Here is an 18,284-nt window from a genome sequence, read left to right as displayed (position 1 = left end):
TGGGTGGAGGAGGATCTCCTAGGATTTCAACAGGTAAATTATGTTTCAGAATAGGTTCCTGTTTAATGAATACTTCATCTAATTCCCTTCTTTCATTCATAAACATATCATTTTCATATTCTAGTAAATATTGTTCTAAAGGATCACTAGGAGGTACGGCAATAGAGGCAAGACCAATAATTTCATCTTTACTAGGTAATTCTTCTTCACGATGTTGTCTACTAAATTTATAAAAATTAAATTCACGAGTCATATCATCTAAACCGACAGTAACAATATCCCTTTTGCAATCTATGGTAGCATTAACAGTATTTAAGAAGGGTCTACCAAATATAATGGGACAGAAGCTATCTTGTGGGGAACCAAGAACAAGAAAATCAGCAGGATATTTAGTTTTCCCACACAAGACTTCAACATCTCTAACAATTCCCATTGGTGAAATAGTATCTCTATTAGCAAGTTTAATTGTGACATAATTATCTTCTAACTCAATAGGTGCAATGTCATACATAATTTCGTTGTATAAGTCAATAGGTATTGCACTAGCACTAGCACCCATATCACATAAGCCATGATAAAAATGATCTCCTATTTTAACAGAAATAACAGGCATACCTATCACAGGTCTAGGTTTATCTGTATCACGGGGTTTAGCAATTCTAGCAGTTTCATCACAGAAATAAATAACATGCCCATCTATATTATCAGACAACAGATCTTTAACAATAGCAATATTAGGTCCAACTTTAACTTGCTCAGGAGGTGTATATGTTTTAGGGATTTTTGTATTCGTGCCCCTAGTTTGGTCACACTCGACTGATTTGCCCCTATTTTTTCAACAATTGCGGTTTTGCCCAGCTCACTTCACTCGCCTTGTGTTTTTGCCCTTCCGGGGTGGTTCCGACCAGTGAGCAGTTGCCACATGGCAAACCGTGATTGGTCGGAACCGCCCCGGAAGGGCAAAAACACAAGGCGAGTGAAGTGAGCTGGGCAAAACCACAATTGTTCAAAAATAGGGGCAAATCAGTCGAGCTTGACCCAACTAGGGGCACGAATACAATTGTTCCTATGTTTTAATATTGCTTTTACGAACCACAGTTGAATCTTTAGCATGATCCTTTATCCTAACAGGGAAAGGTGGTTTCTCAACATAAGAAGTAGGAACAATAGGATCATTATAAGTAATAGTCTTTTCTTCAACTTTAATAGGTGCAGCTACTTTTACTTCTATGGGAGGATGATATTTAAACCACTTCTCCTTGGGGAGATCAACATAGGCAGCAAAAGATTCACAGAAAGAAGCTACTATCTCAGAGTCAAGTCCATATTTAGTGCTAAATTTACGAAAAATATCGGTATCCATAAAAGATTTAACACAATCAAAACTAGGTGTCATACCTGACTTCTTACCATTGTCGAGGTCCCAATCTTCGGAGTTGCGTTTAATTCTTTCAAATAAATCCCATTTGAATTCAATAGTCTTCATCATAAAAGAGCCAGCACAAGAAGTATCAAGCATGGTGCGATTGTTATCAGAAAGCCGAGCATAAATATTTTGAATAATCTTTTCTCTTGAGAGCTCATGATTGGGGCATGAATATAACATTGATTTAAGCCACCCCCAAGCTTCAGCGATGCTTTCTCCTTCGCGAGGCCAAAAATTATATATATAATTGAGATCACAATGAACAAGATGCATAGGATAAAACTTTTGATGAAATTCCAATTTCAATCGTTTGTAATTCCAAGACTCCATATCATCACATAGCCTATACCATGTCGATGCATCTCCCCTTAAAGATAAAGGGAAGACCTTCTTCTTAACAACATCTCCGGGTACACCTGCAAGCTTAAATAATCCACAAACTTCATCCACATATATCAGATGTTCATCAGGATGTTTTGTTCCATCTCCTAAAAAAGGATTAGCTAGCAGTTTTTCTACCATATCCAAAGGAATTTCGAAGCAAGCATTTTCATTTTTAGTAGGTTCAGTAGGTTGAGGAGCAACTCTTTGCTCTACTGGTCGAGGTGAAGATACACCGAACAAGCCCCTCAGAGGATTACTTTCCATAGTAACAAGTGACAGTAAATTTCAGCACACTATAAAATTTTTTCCTTACCAAATTCCACCTACCAAAGCCGCTTCACTCCCCAGCAACGGCGCCAGAAAAAAGTTCTTGATGACCCACAAGTATAGGGGATCTATCGTAGTCCTTTCGATAAGTAAGAGTGTCGAACCCAACGAGGAACAGAAGGAAATGATAAGCGGTTTCCAGCAAGGTATTCTTTGCAAGTACTGAAATAAGTGGTAACAGATAGTTTTGTGATAAGATAATTTGTAACGAGCAACAAGTAACAAAAGTAAATAAAGTGCAGAAAAGTGGCCCAATCCTTTTGTAGCAAAGGACAAGCCTGGACAAACTCTTATATGATGTAAAGCGCTCCCAAGGACACATGGGGGATCGTCAATCTAGTTTTCATCATGCTCATATGATTCGCGTTCGGTACTTTGATAATTTGATATGTGGGTGGAATGGTGCTTGGGTGCTGCCCTTACTTGGACAACATCCCACTTATGATTAATCTCTATTGCAAGCTTCCTCAAATACAACAAAAGTATTAAGGTAAACCTAACCATAGCATGAAACATATGGATCCAAATCAGCCCCTTACGAAGCAACGCATAAACTAGGGTTTAAGATTCTGTCACTCTAGCAACCGATCGTCTACTTATTACTTCCCAATGCCTTCCTCTAGGCCCAAACAATGGTGAACTGTCATGTAGTCTACGTTCACATAACACCACTAGAGGAGAGACAACATACATCTCATCAAAATATCGAACGAATACCAAATTCACATGACTACTAATAGCAAGACTTCTCCCATGTCCTTTGGAACAAAAGTAACTACTCACAAAGCATAAACATGTTCATAATAAGAGGGGTATTAATGTGCATATAGGATCTGAACATATGATCTTCCACCAATTAAACCAACTAGCATCAACTACAAGGAGTAATTAACACTACTAGCAACCTACTAGCACCAATCCCGGACTTGGAGACAAGAATTGGATACAAGAGATGAACTAGGGTTTTGAGATGAGATGGTGCTGATGAAGATGTTGATGGAGATTTCCCTCTCCCGATGAGAGCAGTGTTGGTGATGACGGTGGTGATGATTTCCCCCTCCGGGGGGAAGTTTCCCTGGCAGAACAGCCCCGCCAGAACCCTAGATTGGCTCCGCTAAGGTTCCTCCTCGTGGCGGCGGAGTTTCGTCCGAGAAGATGGCTTATGATTTTTTTCCCATCGAAAGAGTCCATATAGCAGAAGATGGTCACCGGAGGGCCACCAGGGGGCCCACGAGGTAGGGGGCGCGCCCCCCACCCTCGTGGGCAGGGTGTGGCCCCCTGGTGAAGTTCTTGCGCTCAATGTTTTTATATATTTGGAAAACATCATCCGTGAAGTTTCAGGACTTTTGGAGCTGTGCAGAATGGGTCTCTAATATTTGCTCCTTTTCCAGCTAGAATCCCAGCTGCCGGCATTCTCCCGCTTTATGTAAACCATGTAAAATAAGAGAGAATAGGCATAAGTATTGTGACATAATGTGTAATAACAGCCCATAATGCAATAAATATTAATATAAAAGCATGATGCAAAATGGACGTATCAGTTCTCCTCGATTCTCTTGGAGATCTATTCGATGTAATCTTCTTTTGCGGTGTGTTTGTCGAGATCCGATGAATTGTGGGTTTATGATCAAGATTATCTATGAACAATATTTGAATCTTCTCCGAATTATTTTATGTATGATTGGTTATGTTTGCAAGTATCTTCGAATTATTAGTTTGGTTTGGCCTACTAGATTGATCTTTCTTGCAATGGGAGAAGTGCTTAGCTTTGGGTTCAATCTTGCGGTGCTCGATCCTTGTGACAGTAGGGGAAACGACATGTATTGTATTGTTACCATCGAGGATAAAAATATGGGGTTTATATCATATTGCATGAGTTTATCCCTCTACATCATGTCATCTTGCTTAAAGCGTTACTCCGTTCTTATGAACTTAATACTCTAGATGCATGCTGGATAGCGGTCGATGTGTGGAGTAATAGTAGTAGATGCAGGCAGGAGTTCGTCTACTTGTCACGGACGTGATGCCTATATACATGATCATACCTAAATATTCTCATAACTATGCTCAATTCTATCAATTGCCCAACAGTAATTTGTTCACCCACCATAATACTTATGCTATCTTGAGAGAAGCCACTAGTGAAACCTATGGCCCCCAGGTCTATCTCCCATCATACAAGTTTCCAATCTATTTTATTTTGCAATCTGTAATTTCAATTTATATCATAGAAATACCTAAAATATTTATCTTATTATTATCTCTATCAGATCTCACTCTTGCAAGTGGCCGTGAAGGGGTTGACAACCCCTTTATCACGTTGGTTGCGAGGTTCTTATTTGTTTGTGTAGGTACGAGGTGACTCGCGCGTGGTCTCCTACTGGATTGATACCTTGGTTCTCAAAAACTGAGGGAAATGCTTATGCTGCTTTGCTGCATCACCCTTTCCTCTTCAAGGGAAAACCAACGCATGCTCAAGAGGTAGCAACAACCCTCAAAAAATACAAACCGGCATGTCGTGGGCTGTGCATGTTAAAAAAGAAAGCCTAGACGGGGCAGCCCAAAACCCAGCGGATACTTGTTGCCCCAGTGATAATAAATGATACTACCCGCCAGCTCCACAACTTCATTGTGAATTTATCTCCTACATTGAAGCACCTAAAAAATGTAACTATCTTGACAAACCCGTGGGCCCCAATGTCAGTATAGCATTAGGAGGAATTTTTTTCGATGAGGCACTTGCTTGCGTATGGCCATAGACCTGGTGGGTCCCGACTGTCCACCTCTCCACGTACAGTCCTCTCCAGATTCCTCTCGTTTGTTCAGCATGTTCACAATGGCAGACAGCAGCGCCGCGGAGAGCGCACAAAGGTACATGAGGTGACCGGACCACCCAAGGCAGTGCCTTATTTGTAACGAAACTACTGAACTAGCCCAGTGGCCAAGTGACACTACCTGACAGCTGTTCCGCCCGGGTTCGATTCTAGCTGATACAGGGAAAATATCTCCAATTTTTTTGCCTCTGCCATTATTGACATGTGGGTCCCCATTGTCATCTACGCACACCACGTCCAACACTTGCCAAAACTTCGTCCCTCGTTTTCTCTGTTTTTCGCACACTCGACATTGTGTGGGCCTTTTGAAAATAGCATATCTTTTTGACTGTGCATCATATGAAGATGTGCTACGCATGAATGTTGATCAGCATGATGTTAACTGGCGGGTAGTTCCATTTTCGACCATGAATAAAACTTCCAACATGATGTTAAGCCTATTTGAAAAGGCCGTTTTAATATAAATGCTCTGCCTCTGAAAGTTGCAGTTTCTTATCTGAAACTGAACTTGCGGTTTCTTATCTGAAACTGGAACTTGCAGTTTCTTCTCTGAAAATCACATTGTCTGCACTTTTATACTCCTACGAAACTATATTTTTAAGTGCTAAAAATAGATCTCTAGAATTCATAAAATACTTCATATGCTCAATACTGCAAATCTGAGATTCAAAAGACATTCATATCTGAAAGTACTCTCAAAATACACAACACAAAACACAATTCACAACCTGCAAATACTGACAACCCTAAGCTCCTCTTGACAATTCACAACCTGCCTGACTATTGGGCTGGGGGGTAGTCACCTCCTATTCCTCAATGGCAGACAGCCCCCCCCCCCCCCCCGTGAGATGATGTGAACTACGAGGGAGAGGATGGCAGGGAAGCGTCATCGGGCCAACTGCTTTTCTCCTCTTGAAGTTGGGTTCGGTCGACGAAGACTCCACCGGCTCGCTCTGGCACGACACCCTCACAACCGGCACCTTGTAGATACTCGATCCTTCAATCTCTGGTGGATGCTCCATCTGGGATTGATACTCCCACCACCGCTCCCCCATGATTGGATTCGGTGAATCTGTTTGCTCCATGACCTAGAGGAGCAACTCTATATACTCCCACGCGACTCCCTTCGTGAATAGCGCCGCCTTTTTGCTCTGTTGCAGATATTTTGTAACACCCTTGATGCGACTATAGCTCCCACGTGTCGAGGCACGACTTAGAGACATAATCGCATTGAAGGCATATGTCGCAAGTTAGGCAATCTTCACAACATCCCATGTAATATGATAATAAAAAGGGAGATAACATAGTTGGCTTACACTCGCCACGTCAATCAAGTACATAAATAACATTACATCATCCAAAACACTAATGGCCCGACTACCGCGCCAAAATAAAGAGAACCCAACATGCGACAACGGTCCCAATCACCCCCAACTGGGCACCACTACTGATCATCGGGAAAGGAAACATAGTATCGTTGAGAGTCTTCGTCGAACTCCCACTTGAGCTCATACGCGTCTCCTGGAGCGGAATCATCAGGCCCTGCATCTGGGGTAATAGTAATCTATGAGCCACAGGGACTCAGCAATCTCGCACCCTCGCGATCAAGACTATTTGAGCTTAAAGGTAAGGCAAGGTAAAATATGAGTGGAGCTGCAGCTAGCGACTAGCAAGTATGGTAGCTAACTTATTCGCAAAAGAGAGCGAGAAGAGGAGGCAAAGCACGAGCGAGAAGCTAGAGAACAACCTGCGCAAACATTACTCCAACACTGTGTCCACTTCCCGGACTCCGCCGAGAAGAGGCCATCACGGTAACACACTCAGTTGATTCATTTTCATTAATTAAGGTTCAAGTTATCTACAACCGGACATTAACAAATTCCCATCTGCCCATAACCGCGGGCACGGCTTTCGAAAGTTCAATCCCTGTAGGAGAGTCCTAACTTAGCCCATGACAAGCTCTCACGGTCAACGAAGGAACAGGCCACCTCCCAAGATGTTCCGATCAGACTCGGTTTCTCGGTAATTCAAGACACTTCGACAGGTTAAAACAAGTCCAGCAACACCGCCCGAATGTGCCGACAAATCCCGATAGGAGCTGCACATATCTCTTTCTCAGGGCACACTCAGATGAGACATCCTACGAGTAAAACCAACCCTCGAGTTGCCCCGAGGTGGCCCCGCAGTCTACTCGGTCGGACCAACACTCAGAGGAGCACTGGCCCGAGGGGGGGGGGGTTAAATAAGATGACCCTTGGGCTTCGGAAACCCGAGGGAAAAAGAGGCTAGGTGGCAAATGGTAAGACCAAGGTTGGGCATTGATAGAAAAGCTTTAATCAAGGCGAAATATCAAGGGGTTCCCATTATAACCCAACCGCGTAAGGAACGCAAAATCCGGGAACATAACACCGATATGACGGAAACTAGGGCGGCAAGAGTGGAACAAAACACTAGGCAAGAGGCCGAGCCTTCCACCCTTTACCAAGTATATAGATGCATTAAGATAACATAGCAATATAATGATATCCCAACAAGTAAATAAAGGTTCCAACAAGGAACGGCCTCCAATCTTCACCTGCAACTAGCAACGCTATAAGAGGGGCTGAGCAAAGCGGTAACATAGCCAATAAACGGTTTGCTAGGATAATGATGGGTTAGAGGTTTGACATGGAAATTTAGGAGGCTTGCAAGCAATTGGTGGGCATCATAGCAATGGCATAGCAAAAGAGCGAGCAAACTAGCATAGCAAAGATAGTAGTGATTTCGAGGGTATGATCATCTTGCCTGCACAGTTGTCAGAGTTGACTGGATCCTCAAAAGCAAACTCAACGGGCTCCTCGTTAGCGAACTCGTCTCCCGGCTCTACCCAAACAAGACAAACAAGCAACAAGGATACAATCAACCACGTGCAAGGATCAAGCGATATGATGCAATGATGATATGCTATGCGGGATGCGATGCGGGATGCAAAATGCAAGATATGACAGGAAATGCATGAACCTGGCCTCAACTTGGAATTCCAAGGGTGCCACTGGAAAGATGAGATGAAATCGCTTGAAAACGATATAAAGAACGCCGGAATCGGAGTTACGGTTTGGAAATGGCAAGCGTTTCAAAATTGGCACCGGTATGCGATTTACAGCAAGTAGGCATTTAATGCAATGAGATGAACATGCTATAGCACCCAAACATGACAATAAAATACATAGCAGGGATGCACACAAGATGCTTAACAAAAGTCTAGCACTGAGCTACGGCCAAATCATCCATTAACAGGTTCAAACAAGCATGGCAAAAACGCAAATGGTAAAACAGATCTCAGATTTAGTGAAATTAACACTTGTTTGGAATTTCAGATCATATAGCCCTCTTCTGAGCAACAAAACAACATGCTACAGGACCTGAACATGTCAAAGAAAGACATGGCATGGAGCTACTCAACAAGCTTAACAAAAGTCCCTTAGTGACCTTGAGCCAAAAGGGATCACAAAATATACTAACAAGCACACGAACATAGCAAAAACATAATCAGTTTACAGACTTAGTGAAAACTGGGACATGCTGAAACATAACTCACGAAGGCATGTTTACGAGCTCGATGCACTCACTACGGTGCAAGTCATCACAAGACAATCCTACATACCTCAAGAAGGCACAAAATACAAGCTATACATGTCAAGAACAATGGCATAGCATGCACGGATCAACTACAATAACATCGGCAAAATCGCAAACAAGTTGACGATCTGCCCAGATTCACAACGAAGCGAAAGTAGAGCTCGATTGACTCAAGCTAGGGTGCTCCATAATTGCAAACAAAGACATGGATGGATAGAGCACTACAAGGTTAACAAAACTACCTTACTGATCATCCTCAAAAGAGGCACGGATCATTAGGAAACAATAAGAACATATGGCATCATGAACTAAACAATCCCAGGACTTGGTGAAAAACACTAAGTCCCTGAAAACAGAATTAGCAAGTGCACCACTTTGCAAGCTTGCACAAGTCACCACACACATCCTAAAAATACATGGGTTGCACCTCTGGAAATATTACAAAACCCTTAACAAAACATATGAAGGACTCACAGGCATATCATACACACAATAATCATGGCAAAAATGACAAAAGTCTAAGATGAACTAGCAGATCTGACAATTAACTCACGAAGCCTCCTTCTAACAGCATTTAGGGCATCAGGATGAACTCAAATGAAAATTTTGCAATGGAATGAAATGATGTGCTCGTTGAGACGAACATTTTGATATACTATATGTCCAAAATGGAGCTACAGATGCGAAGATATAGACGGTCAAAGTTAGCACCAAAATTAGGGTTCGGAGGAGAAAAGTCAACCGTCAAATTTCAGATCTCAGATCTGCACGCTTCCCGAGGCTCGCCGGCACGCACTGTTCATCGGAGCACGGAAGTCGAGGTTCGTCGGAGAGGAAGAAGACCGGGGCGGCGCCGGGGAGGTCGGAGGAGGCCGGAGCGGCCGAACGGAGGAGGAGGCGGCAGCCGGCGCGGTGGCCCGCGGCGGCAGCGGCGGTGGTGGCCCGCGGCAGCGGCACCCACCGGAGCTGAGGGAGGCGGCGGCGACCGAGGCGAGGAGGCGCGGGGGCGGCTCGGGCTCACGGGGGCCCGATCTGGGCCTCCCGGGCCGCGGCGGCGGCGAGGTGGCGATGCCACGTGGCGGCGAGCCACTGGCTGCGGGCGGCGGCGGGCGTCGGGTCGGACACGTCCGGCGCGGCGGAGAGGGATTTAGGGTTTCGGGGAGAGGGAGAGATCCGAAATTCGGGGGGTCCTATTTATAGGTATAAGTGGAGCTAGGAGAGTCCAAATGAGGTGTGGTTTTCGGCCACGCGATCGTGATCGAACGCTCTAGGACATGGAGCAGAGTTTGGTGGGTTTTGGGACAAATTGGAGGGGTGTTGGGTTGCAACACACACGAGGCCTTTTCGGTCCCTTAGTTAACCGTTGGGGTACCAAACGAAGTCCAAATGGTACGAAACTTGACAGGCGGTCTACCGGTAGTAAACCAAGGCCTCTTGGCAAGTCTCGGTCCAATCCGGAAATGTTTAATCCCCACACACGAAAGAAAGCTAGAAATGGCCACCGGAGGAGAACGAAGCGCCGGAATGCAAAACGGACAACGGGGAAAATGCTCGAATGCATGAGACGAACACGTATGCCAATGCAATGCACATGATGACATGATATGATATGCATGACAATGATAACAACACACGGAGACAAAGACCCGAACCCGAGAAAATAAATATAACTTAACGCCGGAAACGGCAAGAGTTGGAGTACAATTAGGGAAAGTTACATCTGGGGTGTTACAACACTCCACCACTACGAAAAGATCTTGTCCCGAGATCTAGGACTGAAAGAACTCCGGGTACTCAGAACGGAGGTGATCCTCGCGTTCCCAGGTAGCTTCACGGTCGGAATGGTGTGACCATTTGACTTTGAGAAATTTGATTGACTTGTTGCGAGCCTTGCGTTCAGTCTCTTCAAGAATAGCAACTGGGTGCTCACGATAAGAGAGATCTTCTTGGAGCTCAATGTCCTCGAAGTCGACGGTGCGGTCAGGAGTCTTGAAGCACTTTCGAAGCTGAGAGACATGGAACACGTCATGAACATTTGCAAAGTTTGAAGGAAGCTCGAGTTGATAGGCGAGGTCGCCTCTCTTGCTGACAATCCTGAAAGGTCCCACGTATCTAGGGGCAAGCTTCCCTTTGATACCGAAGCGACGAGTACCTTTCATAGGAGAGACACGGAGGTAAACATGATCTCCGATCTCGAAAGCCAAATCACGGTGCTTACTATCATAGTAGCTCTTCTGATGGGATTGGGATGCTTTGAGGTTATCACAAATGACTTTACACATATCTTCTGCTTCTGTGATTAAGTCATTACCCAAAAGCTGACGTTCACCGGTTTCAGACCAGTTGAGAGGGGTACGGCACTTCCTGCCATACAGAATTTCAAAAGGGGCCTTGCCCGAACTTGCTTGAAAATTGTTGTTGTAGGAGAATTCAGCATAAGGAAGACAATCCTCCCACTTCATGCCGAAGGAGATCACACAAGCCCTGAGCATATCTTCAAGAATCTGGTTGACACACTCGACTTGACCGCTTGTGTGAGGATGGAAAGCTGTGCTGAAGCGGATGTTAGTGCCCATGGCCTTCTGGAAAGAATCCCAAAACTTCGAGGTAAAGATGCTGCCACGGTCTGAAGAGATGACTTGAGGAATACCGTGCAGAGAGACAATTCAAGAGGTATAGAGTTCCGCCAATTGCGCTGCAGTGATCGACTCTTTGATAGGCAGAAAGTGAGCCACTTTGGTGAGTTTATCGATGACAACGAATATAGCATCATTGCCACGCTTGGACTTTGGAAACCCAGTCACGAAGTCCATTTCAATGTGGTCAAACTTCCATTCTGGAATGGCAAGAGGTTGGAGGAGACCTGCTGGCCTTTGGTGTTCTGCCTTCACTCTTCTGCAGACATCACATTCATTCACGAACTGAGCGATCTCGCGCTTCATTTGAGTCCACCAATAAGCTTGCTTAAGGTCCTGATACATCTTCGTGCTCCCAGGGTGGATGGAGAGGAGAGAATTGTGAGCCTCATTCATGATGACTTTACGGAGGTCACCTTTGGGCACAACAATACGATCCTCGAAGAAGAGAGTGTCCTTGTCATAAAGGCGGTAGCACTTGTACTTGTACTGACTCTTAGCAATCCCAATCTTCACCTTTTTCACCATAGCATCAAGAAGCTGTGCTTGGCGAATCTGGTCTTCTAAGGTAGGAGAGACTTGAAGGTTGGCGAGGAAACCTTGAGGAACAACTTGCAGATTAAGTTTGCGGAAAGCTTCACAAAGCTCGGGTTGATAAGGCTTAAGAATCAGACTGTTGCAGTAAGCCTTTCTGCTCAAAGCGTCAGCAATCACATTGGCCTTGCCTGGAGTATACTCAATACTCGGATTATACTCTTGAATCATCTCGACCCATCGAGTTTGCCTGAGGTTGAGATTAGGCTGAGTGAAGATGTACTTGAGACTCTTGTGATCAGTGAAAATGTCCACTTTTCTTCCCAATAGAAGATGTCTCCAAGTCAAAAGAGCATGCACAACTGCCGCCAACTCGAGATCATGAGTGGGGTAGTTCTTCTCATTAGGCTTCAACTGGCGAGATGTATAAGCAACAACTTTCTTCTCTTGCATCAATACTGCGCCAAGACCTTGGAGAGAGGCATCACAAAAGACCTCGTACGGCTTGGATTCATCATGTGGAGTCAGAACTGGAGCAGTGATCAATTTCTCTTTCAAAGTGTTGAAAGCAATATCACACTCCGGAGACCAAACGTACTTGACGTGCTTCTGAAGAAGATTTGAGAGAGGCTTCGCGATCTTGGAAAAGTTTTCAACGAATCTTCGGCAATAGCTTGCGAGACCGAGAAAACTACGGAGTTGCTTCACGTTCTGAGGAGGTTCCCAATTCACAATTGCAGACACCTTCTCAGGATTCACGGCAATGCCCTTGGCAGAGATGATATGACCAAGATAAAGAACCTCATCAAGCCAAAAGTCACACTTGGAGAACTTGGCGTAGAACTGATGTTCTCTGAGCTTATCAAGAACCAAACGTAAGTGCTTGGCATGATCTTCCTTGTTCTTGGAGAAAACCAGAATGTCGTCGAGATAGACCAAAACGAACTCATTGGTGTAGGCGTTGAAGATGAAGTTCATCATGCGAGAGAACGTCGGAGGAGCGTTGGCAAGGCCAAAAGACATGACAGTGTATTCATATGAACCAAAGCTTGTTCTGAATGCTGTCTTGGGAATATCTTCTTCACGAATGCGAATCTGGTGATAACCCATACGGAGATCAAGCTTGGAGAAAACTTGGGCACCTTTTAGTTGTTCGAACAGCTCATTGATGTTGGGAAGTGGGTATTTGTTCTTGATGGTCTTCTTGTTCACTGGACGGTAATCAACACAAAGTCGGTCCGTTCCATCCTTCTTCTTCACAAAAAGAACACCACAACCCCACGGAGAAGAACTAGGCCGGATAAGACCCATTTTCTCTTGCATATCAAGTTGCTTCTTCAGCTCCTTCAACTCTTCAGGTCCGAGCTTGTAAGGACGTTTGCACACAGGTTCCGTGCCAGGCTCAAGTTCAATAACGAATTCAACTGGCCGGTGCGGAGGCATTCCTGGGAGCTCTTCTGGAAAGATGTCTTGATATTCGCAAACGACTAGAATTTGAGAGATGGCATCCAATTCACCCTTCTCATTGAGAGAAAACAGACGGATAGTATCATCACGAGCGGCAAAGACAATTACATCCTCAAACGAATGAGTCAATTGAATCTGCCTGGCTGCACAATCAAGCTGAGCCTTGTGCTTAGAAAGCCAATCCATTCCGAGAATAAGATCAATATCCGAGTTACCAAGAACCACCGGAGAAGAGAGAAACTTGTAATCACCCAATGTGATAGAGATATCGGGAGCAACCAAACTAGAAGTCAAAAGCTTGCCGGGAGAAACAACTTGCATGACTTTGGGCATAATCTCGGTATCAACATTGTGCTTCGATGAAAAAGGGCATGACAAAAAGGAATGCGATGCACCAGTGTCAAAAAGAACTTTTGCAGGAACATCGTTAACAGGAAGGTTACCCATGATCACATCTAACGAGTCCTCTGCCTGAGCTGCATTCATCAAATTGACCTTGGCATGCTTGGGTTATGCTTGACCACAGCTGTACTTGTCGATCTCACAGGAGGAGGAGGAGGAGGAAGACGCCTCTGGTTGAAACACTTGTTGGCATAGTGACCCTTCTGTTGGCACTTGTTGCACGTGACCTCTGAAAGCGGACGGTGATACGGAGCACTCGATCTTGGAGCTTGAGACGAAGTCTTGTTCTGAAAGCCAGGGTTGGGTGGGTGGGAAGAACCACTACCACCTTTGCTCGTCTGCTGATACGGCTGACGGAACGGAGAAGGAGGAAGCCAAAACTTCTGCTGCTTGGCCACTTGAGTAGAGGAAGAAGGAGTAGCATCTCTGACTCGCTTCTTGGAAGCATCAAACCTCAACTGAGCAGCCTCTTGCTTCAGTGCCATGTTGTAGAACTCATCGTATCTCAAGGGCTCGAAGAGGACAAGAGCGAGCTGAATATCTTCTCTGAGACCACCCCTGAACTGATATATCATGCTCTTCTCATCAGGGACGTCCTGCTTGGCAAAGCGGGCGAGCTTGTGAAACAACTTGTTGTAGTCATAGACAGACAAAGAGCCTTGCTTCAGATTGCGGAATTCCTCATGCTTGCTTTCAACCACGCTCTGCGGAGTATGATGAGCTCGGAAATCTCGACGGAAATCATCCCAAGTGATAACACGTCCACCTCTGGAATCCTTGTACTGCTGGAACCGTTCTGCAGCTTGATCTTTGAGTTGGAAGGAAGCGAACTTAACAAAGTCCTCAGGCCTGACGTTACTGCACTCGAAATACTTGCACAGATCCACAAGCCAATCGTCAGCATCGGTTGCCTCAACACAATTGCTGAAAGTCTTTGGCCCGTTAGCAAGGAACTGGTTGAGTGTAGCAAAGTGACTCTGATTGCTGCCTTGATTCCCTTGACTGCCTTGATTGTGCTCTTGAAGAATTTGCATGATGAACTGTGTATTTGCATTGGTTGCGGCCATCACAGCTTGCCATGCCTCCGGAGGAGGTGGAGGTGGTGGTGGATCAGGATTCGGAGTCGTGCGCGTTGGAGGAGCCATCCTGAAGAGGGTGACCACCGTTAGCACATTGATAGATAAATATTGAAGCTGAATCCAACGGAATGAAAATTGCAACATATAGTCTTCACATCCGAACAAAATGAACGAATGCATTCCTCTTGAAATGGTCACATATCCATAAATTGAGAAGCCACGTAGAATTAAGGTCGAGAAATAAATCAACAAGGTATGGATCAAGAATGAATAATCGGTAAGAAATCCCAATCTCAAACCAATATCCGTGGAAGAAGAACTAGAGCTACTAGAATTCCCACCTATGAAACTTTCGAACCTTTCCGGTTATGCAATCAGGTGTTGGGGATACAGGGGAAGCATAATATCTCACCCAAACTAGCAATTCCTACATCCAGCTGTATCCATCCTTCAACACATAACCAAGAAACCTTCGGAAACCATCTACCTCAACCTTCGAAAAGCATCCGTTATACAAGTTATGGCGATACTCCCGAACTCCCGCCCCAGTACTGGGTGGCGTCGAGGTTATCTCACCAACGAACTGCATAAAAGAGATTTTCGATGTCGGCGTACTAGACTCAGGTATTCCAGAACTGCAACGATAAAATTATGATGACAACACCTCAGAGCTCAACTCCCCGGGACACTTCCACTAAACCCTGACAGGAGGCACCAAGTCAATGTTCTCATCATAAAACCATCAAAACGATTCCAAGATACCCGCGTGATCCTAAAAAAAAATTTAGTGAAATTTGAGAAGAGAAGAGTGAAAACTCTACGTCAGGATGCCTTACCAGAGCGATGAGGAGACTGGGAAGTAAAAAGAATTCCTAATCTCACCGATATATATAATTCCTAAAAGACTCAAAACATTTTTCTAGACACAACTCGGCCGCTAAGAACGATCAAGCAATGGGGATCCTAAGGTCGGGGAAGGCTCTGATTACCAACTTGTAACACCCTCGATGCGACTATATCTCCCATGTGTCGAGGCACGACTTAGAGACATAATCGCATTCAAGGCATATGTCGCAAGTTAGGAAATCTTCACAACATCCCATGTAATATGATAATAAAAAGGGAGATAACATAGTTGGCTTACACTCGCCACGTCAATCAAGTACATAAATAACATTACATCATCCAAAACACTCATGGCCCGACTACGGCGCCAAAATAAAGAGAACCCAACATGCGACAACGGTCCCAATCACCCCCAACTGGGCACCACTACTGATCATCGGAAAAGGAAACATAGTATCGTTGAGAGTCTTCGTCGAACTCCTTCTTGAGCTCGTACGCGTCTCCTGGAGCGGAATCATCAGGCCCTGCATCTGGGGTAATAGTAATCTGTGAGCCACAGGGACTCAGCAATCTCGCACCCTCGCGATCAAGACTATTTGAGCTTAAAGTTAAGGCAAGGTAAAATATGAGTGGAGCTGCAGATAGCGACTAGCAAGTATGGTGGCTAACTTATTCGCAAAAGAGAGCGAGAAGAGGAGGCAAAGCACGAGCGAGAAGCTAGAGAACAACCTGCACAAACATTACTCCAACACTGTGTCCACTTCCTGAACTCCGCCGAGAAGAGGCCATCACGGTAACACACTCAGTTGATTCATTTTAATTAATTAAGGTTCAAGTTATCTACAACCGGACATTAACAAATTCCCATCTGCCCATAACCGCGGGCACGGCTTTCGAAAGTTCAATCCCTGCAGGGGAGTCCCAACTTAGCCCATGACAAGCTCTCACGGTCAACGAAGGAATAGACCTCCTCCCAAGATGTTCCGATCAGACTCGGTTTCTCGGTAATTCAATACACTTCGATAGGTTAAAACAAGTCCAGCAACACCGCCCGAATGTGTCGACAAATCCCGATAGGAGCTGCACAAATCTCTTTCTCAGGGCACACTCAGATGAGACATCCTATGAGTAAAACCAACCCTCGAGTTGCCCCGAGGTGGCCCCGCAGTCTACTCGGTCGGACCAACACTCAGAGGAGCACTGGCCGGGGGGGGGGGGGGTTAAATAAGATGACCCTTGGGCTCTGGAAACCCGAGGGAAAAAGAGGCTAGGTGGCAAATGGTAAGACCAAGGTTGGGCATTGCTGGAAAATCTTTAATCAAGGCAAAATATCAAGGGGTTCCCATTATAACCCAACCGCGTAAGGAACGCAAAATCCGGGAACATAACACCGATATGACGGAAACTAGGGCGGCAAGAGTGGAATAAAACACTAGGAAAGAGGCCGTGCCTTCCACCCTTTACCAAGTATATAGATGCATTAAGATAACATAGCAATATAATGATATCCCAACAAGTAAATAAAGGTTCCAACAAGGAACGACCTCCAATCTTCACCGGCAACTAGCAACGCTATAAGAGGGGCTGAGCAAAGCGGTAACATAGCCAATCAACGGTTTGCTAGGATAATGGTGGGTTAGAGGTTTGACATGGAAATTTAGGAGGCTTGCAAGCAAGTGGTAGGCATCGTAGCAATGGCATAGCAAAAGAGCGAGCAAACTAGCATAGCAAAGATAGTAGTGATTTCGAGGGTATGATCATCTTGCCTGCACAGTTGTCAGAGTTGACTGGATCCTCAAAAGCAAACTCAACGGGCTCCTCGTTAGCGAACTCGTCTCCCGGCTCTACCCAAACAAGACAAACAAGCAACAAGGATACAATCAACCACGTGCAAGGATCAAGCGATATGATGCAATGATGATATGCTATGCGGGATGCGATGCGGGATGCAAAATGCAAGATATGACAGGAAATGCATGAACCTGGACTCAAATTGGAATTCCAAGGGTGCCACTGGAAAGATGAGATGAAATCGCTTGAAAACGATATAAAGAACGCCAGAATCGGAGTCACGGTTTGGAAATGGCAAGCGTTTCAAAATTGGCACCGGTCTGTGATTTACAGCAAGTAGGCATCTAAATGCAATGAGATGAACATGCTACAGCACTCAAACATGGCAACAAAATACATGGCAGGGATGCACACAAGATTCTTAATAAAAGTCTAGCACTGAGCTACGGCCAATTCATCCATTAACAGGTTCAAACAAGCATGGCAAAAACGCAAATGGTAAAACAGATCTCAGACTTGGTGAAATTAACACTTGTCTGGAATTTCAGATCATATAGCCCTCTTCGGAGCAACAAAACAACATGCTACAGGATCTGAACATGTCAAATAAAGACATGGAATGGAGCTACTCAACAAGCTTAACAAAAGTCCCTTAGTGACCTTGAGCCAAAAGGGATCACAAAATATACTAACAAGCACACGAACATAGCAAAAATATAATCAGTTTTCAGACTTAGTGAAAACTGGGACATGCTGAAACATAACTCACGAAGGCATGTTTCCGAGCTCGATGCACTCACTACGGTGCAAGTCATGGCAATACAAGCCTACATCCCTCAAGAAGGCACAAAATACAAGCTAGACATGGCAAAAATAATGGCATAGCATGCACGGATCAACTACAATAACATCGGCAAAATCGCAAACAAGTTGACGATCT

The sequence above is a fragment of the Triticum urartu genome, chromosome 2A, assembly GCF_056163025.1.
Source record: "Triticum urartu cultivar PI428250 chromosome 2A, HENAU_Tu73, whole genome shotgun sequence".
Lineage (NCBI taxonomy): Eukaryota > Viridiplantae > Streptophyta > Magnoliopsida > Poales > Poaceae > Triticum > Triticum urartu.
The sequence above is the reverse complement of the archived record's forward strand: the minus strand, read 5'-3'. Positions refer to the sequence as shown.